Source organism: Lupinus angustifolius, chromosome LG09, assembly GCF_001865875.1.
Source record: "Lupinus angustifolius cultivar Tanjil chromosome LG09, LupAngTanjil_v1.0, whole genome shotgun sequence".
NCBI lineage: Eukaryota > Viridiplantae > Streptophyta > Magnoliopsida > Fabales > Fabaceae > Lupinus > Lupinus angustifolius.
In genome coordinates this window covers 5082193-5096847 of record NC_032017.1, presented here as the reverse complement: position 1 = coordinate 5096847, position 14655 = coordinate 5082193, and the positions used below count along the sequence as shown (strand labels likewise).

The window sequence follows — 14655 nt, the reverse complement described above, 5'->3', positions numbered from 1 at the left end:
TACATGTGTCAACCTCTCATCAAAACTAAAGGTCCCTCATGACATGTGTCAATCTCTCAATAACATGTGTCAATCTCTCAAGAACTCCCTCATGACATGTGTCAATCTCTCAAGCCCTCATGACATGTGATTTATTTAAAAATAAAATGAATATTCTATTACCTATATAATAAAAAAAACTCTCTCATGACATGTGTCAATCTCTCAAGCCCTCATTACATGTGTCAACCTCTCATCAAAACTAAAGGTCAAAAAATATCGTGCCATGCAAATGCACGGGTAACTTGCTAGTTCTTTATTATATTTTTAGAAGTATAAGATGTTTGTCATAGATATTGAGGTAAACATAGGTGTGAGTCTCACAAGACTTAATAAAGTAATTAATCCACTAAAATGAGATACCATCTAGAAATATATGATAAGTAGGTTCATGCATTTGAATACAGTGATTTTGTGCATTAAAGGTATTATTATTGGAAATCATGTATTGCATGAGCATATATCATATAGGTAGTTCACCATGCATTAACAAGTTAATTTTACATTGTTTAATCGATTATGAATAGTGTTAATTGATTAACAGAATCACAGTTTCAACATAAAACTGAAAAACTGAAAACCGTTATTTTCAACAACCCGTTAATCAATTAAATTGGTACTTAATTGATTAACTGAGACTTTAGACAACTTTCTATTTAAATTGAAATCTCATCATATGTGGCATAAGAATCCATACATTTTTATATCATTCTCTCTGCATATTTTCGAGTTACTCACTGTTATATCTAGGAGAAAATACTGCATGTTGCGTTAGGAGAAAGATTAGATCATGCTAATGCTTTAAGTTTCATATTCATATTGCATGTTCTTTAAAAAAGTTTTCTTGCATCATTCTTGTGTTTCTTGGAAAGAAAAAAGATAGTTTTTAATGATTGCATAATTTCATAAACCTCATGCATGTACATTCATATTAGACTAGGAAGTCTTGTGAGTTCTTACCTAGGTTTTAGTCTTTGATCTTTATTATAAAATCCGAGTATTAAGTACTCATTCAAAACTCAAAGCCTTGTAATTCAAGGATTGGGAAAATCCTAGTTGCGGTTAGGTAAGGTGTTCTTCACAAAGACTTGAAGATCTTGGGATAAAGAACGATACTTTGGCTGTGGCCGAATCGCGGTAAGAAAGGTTTTCTTGAGGAGGCGGTTTTGGGAAAGGTCAAACCAAGGGTGACGAAGTTCTTTAAGTTCCAAGAAAGGAGCGTTCGAATCTTGTAATTGGAAGCGTGTATGTAACGATACATTGTATTCTATAGTGAAGAAGGAAAATCTCTCAGATCAGCGGGGAGGACTGAATGTAGTTTTGTAGTGGACAGCAAAACAAAATAGGATAAAATCCTTGTGCAATCTTTTCTATCCCTTTCTCTTTTATATTTCAAGATGTTCTAATTCGAGTTTGAAGCTGATATTTTGCATGCTTATACCTTGCTATATCCTTGTTAATATTGCATAAAAATATCTGTTGTATCTCTGCTTATCTATTGGTTAATAACTGTGCAAGTTGCTGATCTGATCATTCTGTTTTTGTTTTGATTTAATCGATTAAGTACACTAGTTAATCGATTAACTGAACATTTTTCAGCAAGTGTGTAAAAACCAAAAAGTGGAACTTGAGCTCCGCCACACCTATTCAACCCCTTCTAGGTGTATTCTGCCACTGATACCTAACAGTTCTGAATGAAGTCATGAATCATGTTTCATACCGATAATATTAAAATAAAAACAGAAAAAAAATAATAAATATTTAATTTTTTAATTGAGATGTCATATTTTTATTAATCCGAAACATGATTCGGTATACTATTTAGGATGATAGAGCTTTGTCCCCACGGAATGGAGGAGACAAACTTGTACCAAAGTGTAAAATATATAAAAACATATCAATGTGTTAAATAAGAATTTTTAAATCAATTTTTTATATTAAAATATATCTTGTTAATTTACAAAGTAATATATGGTCCGTCATCCTACCCTAATTTTTAGGTGGAATTATTAGATGACATGACATCAATGTTTTCAAATTTATTATTAGTATTCATTATAAATCTATATTATGTTCAAAGAAAATATAAATACAAAATTTGGATGATGAAATGAGGATAATGTATTCGAGACTATAGTTTCAGATTACCTAATAATTTATCAGTTTCTAACCTTTTGGGGCAAAGAATATATTAGCATGTATTGGATGTTAGCCTTCAAATTTTTAGAGGAATGCTAATGATTGTCATAAAATCACATTTATTAAAGAAACTAAAATAAAAATATTACATTGAAAAATTATATATTCAAAGTTTTGCATACGGATAAAATCATTATCAGGAGATCAGAGGTAATCAAACTATTTTATGGATATTTATAACTTGAACAAAATTGTTGCCCTTGAAATATATTTGTTGTCTAAACCTTAAAATAATACACCAAGTGTTATTTTTTATACTCTCACTACATAGGTAAGAAACTAATCTATTTTGAATTGCATAATTATTACTCCAAAACAATGTTGCTCTAAGAAATCAAATTATTTATTTTTTCATCTTTTTAAAAATTTAATGAGACTTTATATCACTAAACTTGTTAGTAAATGTAATATACTTTAATGAAAGTTTTGAACCCACCAAATATTGAAGGGAGCCAAAGTTGAGAAGTTGGTTTTTTTTAGCCCCCCTTCCACTAAAAAAAGTTGACTAAATTGCATTGACACCCCCTGAGTTTTAGTGAAATTGCATAAATTATTCCTAACTTTTTTATATCTACACAAACCTCCCCTAATTTTTATACTTTCATTATACTGATCACTCTACATAAGAAATAAGTGTAATCTTTTAAACAAAAAATGTGATAAATGCAATTAAGTTAAACAAAACATGATATATTGTGTAGACAAGTCCAAATAATATATGAGTCAATATCTCTTTATTATTTTTGGTTCGTTACACTATATTATAAGAGCGATTTAAACAATATTTCTTTAGAATTGTTGATACATTTTGTAACAAAAAATAATAAAGATACATTGATTTGTATATTATTTGGACTTGTCTACACAATATATCATGTTTTGATTAACTTAATTGCATTTATCACATTTTTTGTTTAAAAGATTACACTTATTTCTTATGCATGAGTGGTCAGTGTAATGAAAATATAAAACTAGGGCAGGTTTGTATAGGTGTAGAAAAATGAGAGTTTCCTCCACTTTCCCATTAAATCAAATCCATAATCTAGAAGCTGTGATTTTCAATAAATAAAAAATATTCCACAAGTAAACTTGAGAGTTAGGATAGTCATTTACATAACCTTACAATTTGTAATGTGTTTTTTCACTCAATATGTTCACACATATGAATCTTTATTGATTAATGGTCACTAGAAAATAAGATCACTTCTACCATTCACCATAATTAGTAAAAAAAATGATGGCAAAGTTTTTTATGTTGGAAATTCCTTATGATTGGTGAAATACCAATCTTATGATCTTAAATTTAATGATTTTCACACACATTTATGAATCAAAGGGTGCACTGTCATACCTGAATCCATATTCCTAAAAGAGATGTGGTATGATGGCCTTCCTCAACCAAATCCCTGATTCCTCTTGGGACTTGCGTTTTCACTCTGATGGGGAGAGGAGAAAACTGAATATGATTTGGTGTATTGGGGACCATAACCTTCCTGATGTGTTAACTAATAGGGTTCCCATTATCCCCTATGGGTTAACCTGATGAGTATCCACCCATTAAGCCTATATCCGTTATAACATTTTAGAAATCTAAGGGGTGCCACTAATTAGATCACTTATAATGCAACCCCGAAAATAAATAGCTAATATCATTGTATAAAATATATGATGCTCACCTTAATTAGAAATTTATAATTCTTAACATTTTAAACTACCAAGAGAAAACACTTATTAAGATTTCATGTGCTCATGTGTAAAACTCACTTGGATAATCTTTATGGCTAAAACAATATTAGTCTTTAACTAAGGATTATGAAGCAATTTCGCTCCACATAAAAAACTACTAGAATTATAACCAAAACAAAAAGGATTTAATGTAAATTTGTCACGCAATATATTCTCAATAAAAGTAGTTGCTAATTCCACGTGCTTAATGTTATTGTTTACTTTAATCACCCCTAAGAAACTCTTATGTATAATTTGATATTTGAAAATCAAACTCCCAAATCAACCACATCATTTATTTTTGTTTTGAGTTTCTCTTTCTATCTCCCCACTAATTTTCAAAGGTGGAGTCCCCATATAAGAAAGAAGCATGCACAAGTACCATATGTGCAAAATTGAAAATGCATTAGTTCACTTACATGTATTACAAATTAAGGTAATAAGGGGAATATGGTCCCTATCAAAATTTTGTCCATGCATAAAAGGGACGGCTAATATAATGATACTCCTTTATCAATTTGGTCTAAAGTTGTAATATTTATATATTGACAATTTAAAGATATATCACACCCAGTATATTATTCACTGTTCATTTGTATTACTTTTTAGGAAGAGTTAATGATAACTAAACATGAATGATATAGTGATAATGTATAAATTTCCGGTGTATACATTTTTTTCTTTTCTCTATTGAAATGGACAAAATGATACATAAATTGACAACTCAGAAAGTGACATGTCTTACTTTGATTTGGTGGTAAGAGCAAAGTGATGAAGTAGACTCTTATCTTACACCTCATTGATTCTTGTTTGATATTAAGACATGGAAATTTGGCCGGTTCCTATGGCTCCCTATCACTAGGACCAAAGTGGGTCCTACCCCTTTGTTTTATGGACACTTGTCATGTTCTCACATTTTGGTCGGCTTCAATTACATTTTACCAAGAATCAAGTTCCATGTTTGATTCTCAACTTATTCCAATAAAATCTTCATAAAAAGGGAAAAGCTAATATGTAATTTAGTTATTCATACTCTCATTTTAATTTACTATTTAATTTTTTTTATAATAGCTGTCATTTTATGTAATTTATTTACTCCTACACCCCTATTTGTCATTTTGTCTTACATTAAAGTACATTAATTACTCAAAGTACCTTTCTCTCTTAAGAAACAATGTTGATAAGTGTAAGAGACATTATTAGAGATGTTGTAATCAAAATTACATTATTTTATATTTTAGTTAAGACATTTAATAATTACCTTAATTCATATGTATTACATTAAATAAATTTAAATTGATAATGTTTAATTCTTTTAAGCATTAATCCAATAGTAAATTACATCTACGCCTTTAATATTTTAACTTAATTATATTCATCATTTCTCTTCTTTAAAATAACACATTCATTTATTGTAAGGAAATGTAAATGTAATTACCACGACTTCCTCTACAAGAATACATACTGTAAAATATAAATTCAAGGTAGTTTGTATCTATGAATGTATTGTTATAATTTACTCTTCAATCAATGTTAAAACTTGAGTAGTTTAAACATAGAATATATTTTCTTAAGTCTTATTAGACTAATATCTTAGATTAAATTATAGATGAAATGTGTTTTATTTTGCATAATCATCTTATCCATTAGCCTAATCATCTTTAATTAAATTATTATATAAATTTATTGTATGTAGATCATTCTTGATAAAAAAGAGTTTACATGTTTGTATTTTTATGTTTTAGAAACCTGGTTGGTATGATTTTAATGAATTTTTTAAAAGGAAAACCATTTCTTAAAAAAATATTCCAAAACATAAAATAAGAAAACTAAATTGTAATAAGAGTTTTATTTTTTATTAGAAAAACATAACAAAACTTAAAACTAATTTGCTCTCTCAAACCAAACAAAATCTTGATTATTGATTGAATTTTTTCCAGTTAAGATTGTCTACCTCTTTCATTTTTCAATGAAAAATTTGTTTTTATTCCGACTTGTTTGCCCTCAAATTTTCCAAAATGACAGCTCTACTCTGACCTCTCTTCAACAACATTTTTTTACATAATTTAGATGTTCTTTCATTCTTTAGCTTAAACATACAAAGGATAAAGTTAGATCAATATGTTATTAATTAATATCACTTATATATCACATAGGTAGAAAAAAAAAATAAGATATGGAAGTGACAATATATGAGTTTTATACATTATCACTGTATCATTCATCATTATATTTAATAATCATTAACTTATCAAAAAAGTAATCTAAACGAATAGTAAATAATATAATAAATACATATAAATATTATTTAATTACATTAACAATACATAAATATTACACTCCTCTTAATTCTAAGTTGACACGTTTAGAAATTTAAATACAATAATATATGCACAAACACAACAACTACTCCATGCCGACACTACAACTCTATTTCATTAGTGTGAACTAAAACTTTCACGAGGTGGTAGATTCCCTCCACGTTTGTATATCTTTACATGTGAGGAAGAGATTTATATATCTTAAGCTATGTAAATTATAATATCAAGAATGTTTTTCAAGTGAGAGAGCTCACATAGTTAAATTAATGATATAATACCATCTAGATATAAATTATTCTAGCTTAATCAAAATTTTGGAATTATTGGAGTTATGAAAATAAAATAAAGCTACATTGTTAGTTGTAGAAGACTTTATCAATATTGTACCAATTATCATACCTTTCATATGCTACTGATGTGATATAGTATTACACTACACCATAATTGATATTTAACAACGTTCATTCAATAGTAATAAAACTGTTATTTTGCTATTCTGGTGTAGTGCTAGTTTAATCACTGATTTACTAATTAAATCGTGTATGGGTTAAGTTATATACACAATAACAACAACAATTAAGATTTTATCCCTAGGTGAGCTATGTTGCATGGATCGAATGATATATAATGTTCTACAATAAATTATTTCATCGACAATGCATTAATCACTAAGTCTTCTTAATTATTTTATTAATGATTTTTCTCTATTTCCCTCTATTCTTTACGAATTGGAATAAGCTTCATTTGATTTACTATCCTTACCAAGACTTTTACTAATCTTTTCTAGACATATCCAAATTAAACAATATAAGACATGATTCTATCATCTTTTCTATAAGTATCATCATGTTTAAGGTTCTAATTTAGTATTTATTTTTCAAAAGTAACAAATAATGTGAAAGCTACTTTTAACCGAAAAGTTCTATATAGTACTGTTTATTCGATATTTTGTACTTAATTACATATTATCCAACATTGTTATCCATAAACCAACCGATATGATACATATGAGTTTATTACTCTCATAATTCTAACCTATTTGAATCCACATTAGCCAGGGGCCTTATCTATATATTCCAGATTCTTTGTAAAAAATATATAACTTATGATTCAAATGATAGAGAAATTTGAAAGGAAAATAAAAAATATATATATTTCTCAAAGTATGCAAACAAAAGAACACATTTTAAAATGATCACCACCCGCACGAGCTTCTTCATTGGATTCTCCTTATCCATGTGCCCTTTTGTCTTTCCTCTTAGGATGTTTTCTCTTCTACAACACCATGCATTTTTGTTCATGAATTCATTATAATAAATCCAAAACTAGGGTGATTTATCTACAACACTATCATACCAACAAGACATAGGTCTTGTGGTGTAAGTTCTCACTAAATCTTTAGGATGATCAAAAGATCAAATATTCGATTCCTAGAAATAACATTTATTGGGAGAGACAACCACACACTCTAAAAGAGATTAGTTTCTTATTCATATGATGAGTATACTCTTAGTAATACCAAAAAAAATATACAACATTATCATCTTTTTTTTTGCATGTAAAGCTTTCTATCTTTGGATTCTCATTTTGCAGCTGCATAGACAGTACTTTGATTATCAGTTTTTCTATTCTTTTTTCTAAAGGTAAGGGTCACATGATAATGATACCCAACATTTTAATTTTCAGCTGATGCCATCTTTATATAATAGATGCATGCATCTTTAATCCTATAAAGTAGAGTGGACACTTCAAAGTACAAATTTGCAGTGCATATATATAAAGAATGTATATAATAAATAAAAAATACTTAGCAATGAAAAGATTATAGGAGTTGTTTGACGCACGATAAAGTTGTTGCTTAATGACCATGAGGTTACGATTTTAAATTCTGAAAACCGTTTTTCCGCTTGTGGGATAAAGCTGCATATATATCTTCACCAGACCCTCACTAAGTAGTAGTCTCGTACACTAGGCTACCCTTTTATGTGTAGAGTGCATTTGATCAGTATCAATGACAAAAGGAGGAATGAAAAGAGATAAAAGGGCTTGAAGATTGAATATCCAAACTTCAGCTTTCAAAAGCTGCTTTTTTCTTTTCCCCCTCTCTTTTCTAATTGCTGTGTGGTGATGAAACTATCTAGGTAATATTCAAGCAAATGAACATAGATAAGTTTAACTTTGGATAGAATAAAATACATCATCATATTAATCTAACAAAGTATATACTATCACTCTTGACTTGTACTACAATTAGTTTTCATCAAAGTTCTTCATGAAGATCTATCAATGCAAGATACATAATCTAAGAATGGTGAAGTTAAAATACCATTTAATTGAAGTCCATACCCCTTAGAACAATTTAAGTGATAAATAAATCCAAGTTGCAAACACAAATGTAAGGAATTTCATGCTTTGTAAAGAGCTAAAGCTAGATTTTTAAATACCACTCCAAACTAGGCAAAAAAAATCAAAACAAGAGAATCATCAAGAAATAAAAAGTCATGTCTAATAACCACAAAACATTTAATTGTACACTATAAAAATTATCATAAAAACTATGACTTCAAATGATGAAAAACTTTTTATCATAAAGCAATAGTAACCTTCAACAAAAAACCAAACTAAAGTGAGTTTCAAGTTGGTACATTTCTGAATGCATTAAAGAAGAATATCTCTATATCAGATGAAGCAAATAATGATATTGATCTTTTTGATGAAAAGTTGGAAATTATTCTTCTCTTCTTTGGAGCTGGTGGACAAGTTAAGATCTCTGGTATTCTGAACCTTTTACCCTTTGGTGTAGCAAAACCACTTGAACAATAAACACCTTTCTCATTATCCTCCTCAACATTCTTAGTACTAAGTTCTTGGGAGCTAGAAGAAGTTGTATACTCAGAAGGTTTTGCCATTGATTTGTGCTGGTTTCTTTCTTCAAGCTTTTGTCACTTCATTTGAGTTCTTGTTGAAGATGAAGCCATGGCATGAGGTAGGTAAATCCTAAATGGGTATCTTCACTATAAGCACTTTAGCTCAAGATTTAGTTGAGAAGCTTAGTTTGAATTTCTAAAGGTGGATACAGAAAAATATTCTTTGTTTGGTTTCTCCTAGAGTATCCATATATATTCAACAAAATATATGACTCAACTATCTCTATTATTGGAGAGGATAATTATGATGAAATATATAAAAAATTAAAAGATAATGATACTTGTATTCTTTATTTTTCATTGAGATTATATTTTTATCCATAAAAGTACACTAAAAAATAAATTCGTTATCTTGAGTAAAGGAGATAATTCTGACTCAATATATATAGGATGATATATAGGATACAGATTTTATCCAAAACTGGAGAGTACTGAATGAGATTACGATATGTGGCAAAAAATTCTTTTAACGACCATAATTTTACATTATTTTCAATAAAAGAATTATTTTTTTAAAAAATCTTAATATTTCGTCTTTCTAGTATTAGAGATGAATTGAACTCATATATATATATATATATATATATTACTGGAAATTGCCATCACTATGTTTTAATTTTTACCAAAAAAATCATATATAATCTAATGTTCCTCTCCACCCAATATATGTTCTATATTATTTGGTTAACTATTTATTCTTTTTACATTACAACTATCAATTTGTAAGGTAGAACATGAATGTTCAATTTATACACCAATCGAATAAATTCAACCGTAGATTACAAATATTTAATACAAAATATTATATTTGATATTTATGACATACAAACTATACATTATGAATGATAGAAAAACGGGTTGACAGACATTGTCGTGCCTATCAACACGCTAGTATATATAAAAGTAAATCAAGTGAGAATAGTTCTAATATAATAATTATGAGAATAATAAATTTGAGATTTAAATTCAATGAGTCACTCACCTGAGAACAATGCATTATTGTGAGAAATGAGAACATTTATTATATATCATTGGATCTTAATTGAACGGTTAAGATTAAAAGATACATGTAAATCCTAACCTATATTATGATGGACAAGGATTCTCTGTCCCAAGATAATCATGTCCTCATGTACCTAGCCAACCAAACTATATAGAATAATGTGAAAATATTAATTTATGTTATTATAATATTTCTTTTTAACTAAGTTAAAATTTTTAATTGGTTGTGGACACAAAGTGGAACAGGAATGGAGACGAGTGATCCCCATATAATATAGAAAAATAAGTTGAGGCCCTAAGCCAGCTTTTCTAATTTCTACAGGAATCTGAATCTCACAATTTTGCTTGAGGTTATTATTAAAGGGATGAAAATATAAAAAGCGCCCACCGTGGGGCTCGAACCCACGACCACAAGGTTAAGAGCCTTGCGCTCTACCAACTGAGCTAGACGGGCTAATTGAAAACTTTTGTAGTTTACTACTTTCATTTATTAGCAAACCTACTATAGTATCTTTGACATGTGGAGAAAAAATGTGTCCAAGTGTAGTAGGACATATAATTTAGAGTAAATATCATTTTAATCATTTTGACCTTGCCAATTTAGTTCTTAAATAAAAAGACGTAAAATGGTCTTCAAAAATTTTAAATGTAGGTTAAATTGGTCTTTTTAGCATGTTTTACAACACTTAGTAGAAACTAATTTACTTATATTTGAAATTTTTTGGGACGATTTTATGTCTTTTCTTTTTTGAATGACTAAACTGGTAACGTCAAAAAATATGAGATACTAAAATGAGTATTTATTCTATAATTTAATATATTGTAACCATTAAGTTTGAATTGGAATGCACCCAAAAAACATAATTAGAAATTCTACATTATCCCATTTTATCCTTGAACTAAAAATAACCAACACATAATCAAAATAAAAAACGGGGGCAAAGTGCATCAAGCTGGGAGGGTGGATATAGACAATTTTGTTCTTGGGTAGACTGTTTCCAAAATTTGAACATATTAATTCATAGTCATTAAGTAATAACGAAAAAGTCAAACAAAAAATTGCTGAATTTTGCTTGTGTTCACAAATGGAAACTAAAATTAAGCAGATGCTGAAAATCTGATATTAACCCATCATATAGATTTGGGACAAAAAATATTGATATGCCTTTTTTCTCCGCCTACAACATTTACTCCTACTATACACCTTGAAATGAAGCTAACTAAATTTGTAAAATAAATAAACAGAACTTCTTACAAACTAAAGCTAGCAAAAACACCACATAATCATTAATTCTGAACAATTCTCTTATGGATCATCTTCCTTGAAGGCAAATGGAGGTGGTGGAGGATCAACACTAAAATACCATCTAGTACTCTTACAACCTCACAGGTATACATATGTTGTTCCACAAGTTGTACCACTACATGTATCAATTACTGTGATTGGTTAGAAAAATAGTTAATTATTAACTTTATGACTTGAATATATTTTTTCAACCAATCACAAAAAATGGTACATACAATGACACAATTTGTAGGACAACAGATATGCTCCATACTTCATCCATTTGAAGGCACCAAAATGCAATTTTTAATGCACATTCAATTTTCTAAGAATCAGCAGTGCCATCAATACTTTTATCAACCAAATTCTTTATAATCTCTACATCCATTCATTCTTTATATGTCCACTCGTAAAGTTCTTCATAATCTCTACCTCCGGTCATTAAGGCTAAGACTAATGAGTAAGACTCATATCCATTAAAGAAGAGACAAATTATATTTTATAGTGTATTTTTAAGATCAAAATTGTAACTGAATCATGAGAGGGCTAAATTCCATATAGATGCATGTTCTTTAATGGCTGCATAGTAGAGCAAGATTTACAATCTTGTTCTTTCCATTGTGGGGCACTGAGACATGGGAAATGCAGGTGCTTCTCCCTAGTGAACACAATCGAGGGTATACTATGGTACATTAAAGTAAACTGTAAATATTCTATAATCCTCAATGAGATAACAGGGAAATAGGGATGTTTCCCATAGAGATATCTGTTCCTGGAATCTTTGGTTAAATTTAAGGATGACAAAAAAATCTACTTGTAAGTATTTGGGGAAATATCCGCAATAAGTACCATAATAATAGCTTATGAGTGGTGAGAACGAGTTTTATGATACTCGTCCCGTAAGTACCACATATTTATAAATTTAGTTTTTAATTAAATATATATATATATATATATATATATATTAGTTTTTATTATTATTTTAAGATTATATATCATATTTATTATTATTTCAAAATAAATTACACATAGTTGACTATGCTTATAAATTTATCATATAAATATCATATTATTAATGTAATAATTACTTTTACATTTTGGTAAATTAAAAAAGTATATAAATATATAATTAAAATTAAAAATTCATTGAGTACTCACAAATATTTGTTATCAATACAAGTACCTGCAAATATTGTGAGTTTGGGAATGAGAAAATACTACTCGTATCTGCCTGTGCTCGTTGTCATCCTTACTGTATGTATTGTTCAAGGATTTGGCTCCCTTTTATGAAGGTAGTATTTGGAATTAATGTATTGAAATAATACTTGGTACCCAAGAGATTTCACCATCTAGCCGAGAATGAAGCACATCTTCTATCCTAAAACGTGTGTCACTCCATGTGTCACTTTCACTGATTAGTCAAAAAAGTCATTTATTATTATATTTCTACATAGAGTGATATACTTTTGTGGTATAGCAGATGTTGAGCCAACCGAAAAAGAAACTTATGAAGTACTTTGAAATGCCTCCATGATTTGAAATGAGTCATACGTCTTCTTGAAAAAGGAAATTAACACACGACTTACTCTTTTTACTTAAAGAAATAATTTGCTGCCTTTGGTTTTTTAATTTCCACATGGTTTGCTCCTCATATAGAAGGAAACCATTTTAATGCATTTGAATTGGAAAGGAGCCACACACTGTTAATAATGGAATTGCCACCATGGTTTGAAGAAACCTTCCACCTATGGTAATAAATTGATGCCACTCTCTCCCCTAAGAAGGAAATACTACATGGTCATTCAAGGCTAAACCCAATACGTATGACTTACGTTATGATATGTCATTTAAAAGTCGCTGGAGAACAGAGAGTTTGTCTAGCACAGGACTTGTCAAGTGACACAGACAAAAACAACAGAGAAAAGTTAGTCAGTTGATCCTAGATGGGTTTTGTGCTTCCTGCGTCTTTTCCAAGAGCTTCTTCCATTGCTAATGGTATGTACTCATTGACGAAGCTATGTAGAATGAATGCACATCCTCGATTTTTTTTTTTGTTGAAAAAATATGTATATTATTTATAGACAAAAGTGTATGTAATGACACTATACGGTTCATATATTATCTACCATTTATATTTAATTATTATCAACTCTTTAAAAAAGTAACCCAAATAAATTGTGAATGATATAATGACTGTTTATAAATTTTGACACTAACAATACATAGATATTACAATTTTTTCATAACTCTACTAGTCCAAAATTTATTTATTTTGTAAAATGACATGTTTGGTGAAAAATAAAATAATTATTATTGTGTTGAATATTTTATAATATTATGGATATGCAACTTAAAATGACTTCATGATCGTTTCTCTGAGACAAATATTCAGTTGCTTCTTTGAATATCTTGTTTGAGTCTAGTCGATTTATTCTCTGGTTTTGATATGACAAAACTAATTGAATTTGCAAAATTTTATCTACCTGATTTTTGTTCAACAACATTGACGGTATTTGATAATTAACTTGAGAAATCAATGATATATATAGCAGTGTTGAAATTTCTTATTTGAAAGGAATGAATAATCTTTATGGTAAGTTGGTTAAAAATAAAAAACACATTATTTATCTATTAGTTTATCTCTAATCAGGATTGGGCCTGCTTCTATAGACAAAGATTTGGTGCTCACTTTAATCCATCAATCAGATTTTTCAAATACTCAATTTGGCAGGGCATCAAGCAACATTGGTCTTTGGTGCAAAACAACTCTATTTATCTAATTGGAGATGGCAAGACTACAAATTTCTGGAAAGACAATTGGTTAGGGATGCCTTTGGTTGATACTCTTCATATTCCCAAGGAGTATCATTATGCTCTTCATGCTAAGGTTGCGGATTTTATTGATGGTAACACAGAGGATGATGATGAGGATAGGATGAGGATGGGGATGAGGAAGAGGATGAGGATGAGGATAGGATGAGGATGAGAATGAGGATAAGGATAAGGATAGGAAGAGGAGGAGGATGAGGAGTAGGATAGGACAAGGACAATAAGAAAGAGAATAAGAAAGAGAATGAGGAGGAGGATAGGATGAGGAAGAGGAAGAGGATGAGTATCAGGATAGGATGAGGATGAGAATGTGGATGAGGATAAGGAT

General features: G+C 29.2%; 1 non-coding gene across 1 annotated transcript; it reads right to left on the bottom strand.

Moving 5' to 3' along the window:
• TRNAK-CUU lies at positions 10595-10667 on the bottom strand. Its single transcript has one exon. It is a non-coding gene; the product is annotated as a tRNA-Lys (tRNA).